Below are 6,000 nucleotides of genomic sequence, written 5' to 3'. Positions count from 1 at the left end.
TAATCAGGTCAATAATATTTTGTTTTCTGTTTATGATTTAAACAAATCTATTCGAAATTTTCAAGTTTCGAATTCCATTCAAAAGTTGTTCTGGTTAAATCACTGTGTTTTTCTTCATTGTTTAAAATTTTCCGATCTATAGATTCGTACAAATACTTATCAAAACACTTTATATTTTTGCTTCCACTTGCATTTAAATGGAAAAAGTTCACAGTTTGTGCATATTTAGTATTAGAAGAAACTCAGAATGTTTTTTTCTATGAAATTGCTGCTGTTGTTTCCACTTTTTTATGTCTTCCTTTGTGTCAATAAATTTACGGAGTTAAATATAATTAGTGTCAGTAATTTGAACAACAGGCGGGTACAACTGCAAAGAGAGGATTAAAAAAGACAATACGAAATGAAAAAAGGTACTCCAAATTTTCTCCAACATTTTAAATTGGAAAAAAGTTTGACATCAAAATGCATGGCCGTAGTCCGCACATGAGAGACGAGAGTAAGCTGTAAAAACTGAATGTAAAAATAAGAAAACCTGGCTGTTCATATTGGAAAATTATGTTAGTCAATCATATTTATTATTGTTTGAACTGGAGAAACAATCAAAACCACTATCAATTTCAACAGATGAGCTATCTAGTCAAAACCATATCGAGATCTTACTCGGAAATCGGTTTCTGTGTCAATTATTTTTGAGAAAAAAAATCACTTTGGTTCTCCAAACGTTTTTAACAGACAAGCTTGAGATTTGGTTTCATATGTTTTCTCAGAACTCGAAGAGAGTATTAAAATTCTACAGGTTCTTAGCCTGGGAAAGCTTGTACCATTGTCATTTCTCGTTGATCTAAGAGCAAAAGTTTCCGGACGCAACTATTGCCGACGAGGTTTGATCTCAGCAATAGGAAAAAAGCTTTATAAGAGAGTTTCAAAGAAATCGCGATTTCCTTTATCGTTAATTGCTTGAGCATTACGTTGGCATTTTTGCTGGACAGCAAACATAGCAAATATGATTTCTATCTTGAAACCCATTTTTCGTTTTTATCAAATAAACTGGCTTCAGTGGCAGTGCACACTACCAATTCAATTTGTTGTTTCATACGCGATTTGTGGTTGCTCTAGTACAGCTATGGGCAAGGCTAGGGATAATGGATTTGAGAGCCGAACTGATATTTTGGCTTTTTCAAAACGCTCTTCAGTTTAAGGACGTGTAGGCTACCCTCCCCTATCGGCAACCTGGATTGAAGCTGGGATTCTTTACTGGATCAGACAATGCCCCATGGCTGGTTGATTTCTCACAATTGTTTAAAAGGTCTTCAATTTAACAGATCTTGCGAGCTAACGAGGATCATTTATGAACAACCGACAAAATAAACTTTTTGCAAACATGAGTTCAAAAACTGGCGTGATAGACCAGCTTTATAAAAATATTTTCTGCTGTCTTCTTGAATTCTAAACAACTCTTTTCCTGCTTTTAAGAACTTATTACAACATCTAATACCAGATACAACCGTCAACTATTTCCACTTCGCTGTTAACAAAAAAAATGCTGTGCTTTTCCAAAAAGACGTTCTTTGGAAATAACTTGGCACTTGTTAAGATAACAACTGAAATTATAACCTCGTTTTTCAACTATCCAAAACTTTTATAAGATTATCAAGAGACCTGACAGCGTTACTGTTGTCTGCATACCATTTTTGTTTAGCAATTGTCAAAACGTTCTATTAAGAAGATTCCTGCAATCCAAATCCTTGACTTTGCAAGGGCGTCAACTCAATTTGGCGTACGGTTTGTTTTTTTAAAAAACCATAAACTAAGGTTAAACATATGAAAAAATTAAAAAAACATATGAAAACATATGAAAAAAAACATATTAAACATAGGAAAAACGTTTCTCGATATGTTGTAGAAGAAAATCACCACGGTTGAGACTATTGAAAGCAATTTATGCCTCAATAGGCAAGATCGCTTACAAATCTGTATTATTAAAACCAGTTCTCAAAAAATGAATGTCATGATCAAGTCCTCTCTTTTGACTCACACATAATTTTTGATTGCCACTTAATAACTTGAGGTCTGGTTTAACACACTTTACGAAATTCTTACAAAAATATACATTAGAAATTCCCCAACTGCTATCAGTCGTACACCGAAACAAATATCAAGAACTATGAGCATACAAGAGTTAGACGGAAAAAAAAGAATGTCAAGAAGGAGCTAGCGAACTTGCAAGAGCACACGTGCGGTTTTTAGCTATGATTTTGCATAGATCTGTCTAATGGGCGCCTTGAAGGATATCAGAAGTTTTGAGGCAGGAAGCGCCATGGGTTCATGCATCTTGATGGCAGATTTTTTTTTCGAATTTTGGAACATTGAGTTTTTCATGTATGGACTGAAGGTAGGAAAAAGTATGAAAGTCATTGACAACTTGGTTACTCAAATAAGCTTTGCGTGTTTCTAGATATTTCTCACAATAAACATCAAGCCTTGTTTTTTGGCCAAATTTTTGTCCCGTGAAACAACAACACATTTTGCATCTAAAAAAGAGCTCGAACTGCTCTTGTAACAGTCACCGTTGGCATTTGTTTGTATTCATTAAATGATTGTTTTGCTCTAGTTCTACTGAAACGTACTTCTTTCTTCAAAAAACAGATGTGTTCAGCTTCTTCAATAATCTAACAGTCTTGAAAAGTTTTTGTTAATTGAGTCGCCTACCTTGGTTTACATTTTTGCAAGAAAAAAATAGCCATAATCGTTGTGTAATACAATGCAATTCCTACTTTGGAATAATGTAAAGTAACAGACAGGATTTCATTCAAAGTATCGATGAATTCAATGTCTGTTCTTGCCGTGTAAAAATTTAAATGCCTATCAAAGCTCATCTTTTCCTGCAGAAATAACATTTGTTCATTGCAAAATGTCGTTGTCCAATGAACAAATTGTTCATATGTATTCTTCATGTGCTCCTTCCTGCTTAATATTTGTAAAAACTTCATTTTTTACAATATCAGAATTTAATACAATGCCTGATACGAAATACAACCATCAACTTGTATGATTTTCGCTCTAAGAAACGAGGTCTCTGTTCAATTTTTTCCATTGATCTAACCATCTTGCAAGCGTTTTTGTATTTTGAGGCGTTGTCTTTGTAACAACAAGACGAGCTATAGTTTTCAGGTAGTACCTTGTAATTTCCAAGTTAGAACCATTTGAAATGGCAGACAGGATTTCATTTAACCTATCGGTGAACTTATAGCCTTTTTTCATTCTTTCTGAGCAAAGTGGATTGTTGTGCAATAAAAAATTTGTTGATATTTGAGTTCCATCTGGTTTTCCTCAAGCTTAAGCCAATAGATGCTGGAATTTAGAACTAATTTTCTAGCGGTGTACGAAGTGAAGTTTTTGATGATATTATTGCATTGCGACAATGAGTGACAATCGTCGTGACCATAAATGGCGGAATAGCAAGCTGGCAATTTTTCAACATAGATTGCACACTAATGCTATCTATACAAAAATTATTAAGTAAGAGACTAGTTTTTGGGTATATCATTGGAAAGGATAGATGAATTAAACTGATAATTATTTTAATTAGATCCACATGGATTACCAATTTGAAATTTTACAAATTGACATTTTGTAGAGCAAACTATTTTTTGGCAGGAAGATGAAATGAGGAAGAAATCTGTAATCGAATGTGTTTATTAAGTTTGACGAGATATTTAAAAAGGTCTGTAACGTCAGTGTTGTAATCCAGAGACGTTCATTCGGTATTCGTAACCAGCAAATACAGTGACAGTGCTTTTTTTTTGCTCTTTCTTATATGGGATGGTTCCGGCAAGGTCGGCTGGGGTGGCACTTCTCAAGGAGTGTACCGCCGTTTTCGGGTCCAGGTACTTCCTCAGTGATGTTCTGATGATCAATCTCGAAAATTCGCCTGGAAAATTTTACCTAGGTCAACTTCCACCTCAAAAAATATGACAGTACAAAGGGAACAAATGAATATTTAGATGCAAAAAATTCTGTTTAAAACAATTGAAAAAGTTGATCTGTGAAAAGACCGGTTATATTGAAGAATGGCCGATGTCGCTAGGTTTTTCTGTCTTTTTCATCACGGGCTTCTTCGCTTGAAGACCAACAGAATGTCTGAAGAAGTAACTTTTCAGATAGCAGGTGCAGTATAATAAACTCATCGCAAAAATTAGTGTAAAAATGAGTACTCGGATTCCAACATCAGTTTTTGTCTATTGTTAATAAGTGGTAAACAATATAATTTGCTTCAAAATCTAATTATGGCACCTCTCTTTCAGCCAAAAAACCCATCCCTTACTAATTTTTCTGCAATACTGTTCTGCTAAACGTTGGTTTTGAAACCTTTCTAGCAATTAGATTTAGAATGCAGGATTAAGTTCAGACTCCAGTTGAAATTGACGCACTTGTTTTGAAAATCATTGTTCTTGAATGAAGACCTAAAATAGATGAGTCATCCAAAAACACTACTTAAGATACAACGCGTACGCTTCACAACGCGCCATCACAAGAAGGGCAGCTTCCTTTACAAAAACAAAAATTCATAGCAATTGAATCAGTAAAACTAACGCCTTCTATCCAAACGCAAACTACCGTGTACCTCTTTTAACCACCAAGGTCCCCATTTTGTGTCAACGAGACAACAATCTATCCAACTCATCTCTTCAAGACTACCGACCTATTCTCCAGCATTGGGACGATACAAAATATCCAATTAGATATCGGGTGAAAACCTATTCGACGAAAAAACTACCCGGACAAAAAGGATGAGATCAGTATTTGTCTCTCGGACATCCTTCAAATCCAATAATTCCCATAATAAAAATAACAAAACGACAAGGAACAATTCTGGATTTCCAGATGCCACGTGGAGATTCGTGGAAAAAGTATTCAACAAAACTGACATTTGAAGCAGCACTGAAGCATTACTGAAGCAATACAGAAGAAAATAAAGCCGTACCTCTAAAGGACGCCAATACCAAAAAAAGGTTTAAAACAAAATGAATTTGGTCAATTATAGGCTGTGTTGCTCACACTTAACCCAGCTACAGGGAGTCTTGATAATAACAAGAAGATTTTGAAAAGTTAAAAAAGTTTTTTGCAAAACTTTGTATCTTTTCCTTTAAAAACTGTTTAGAATCTTTATCTGTTGTTATGCAGCATTTGGCTATAGGGAGTCTTGGGAATAAAACATTCATCAATTCTAAAAGATGTGAAATGGCAATGCGGTTATTTTTGCAAAATTTAGACATTTTTTTGCACAGGAAGATGTTTATCCAGTAGTATTAATCGGTTAATGGGACTATTGTTCTGTAAACAAGTCTTAGTTTATGGTTGTTGATAACACATGATTACCTAAGCAGAGACAAATTCAAACATGGTGGCTGATTAGCCAGTTAACAAATTTTCAACATAGAAAGCAAACTAATGGCATCTATACAAAAATGATTATGTGGGAGATTGATTTTTGGGTATACCATTGGAATGGATGGATGAATTAAAGTGCTAATTAGTTTATATAGATCCACTAAGATTACCAATTTGATAACCTATAAATTGACAGTTTGTGGGGCCAACTATTTTTTGGCAGAAAGATGAAATGAGGATAGACTTTGTAATTGAATGTGTTATATAAGTTTGACCAGATATTACAAAAGTTCTGTAGCGTCTGCGTCGTAATCCAGGGAAACTTATCCTGTATTTGTAACCAGCAATTAGAGTGACAGTGCATTTTTTAATTTTTTTTGCTCATTTTTGTTTCGGATGGTTCCGGTAAGGTAGGTGGCAATTCTCAAGAAGTATCTTGACGTTTTAGGGTCCAGGTACTTCCTTAGTGATGTTCTGATGATTAATCTCCGAATATCATATGGAAAATTTTACCTAGGTTAACTTCCACCTCAAAAAATATGACAGTACGAAGGGAACAAATGAGTATTTAGATGCGAATATCTGTGTTATAATTATAAAACAATTGAA

This window comes from Convolutriloba macropyga, chromosome 3, assembly GCF_964194025.1.
Source record: "Convolutriloba macropyga chromosome 3, txConMacr16.3, whole genome shotgun sequence".
NCBI lineage: Eukaryota > Metazoa > Xenacoelomorpha > Acoela > Convolutidae > Convolutriloba > Convolutriloba macropyga.
The sequence above is the reverse complement of the archived record's forward strand: the minus strand, read 5'-3'. Positions refer to the sequence as shown.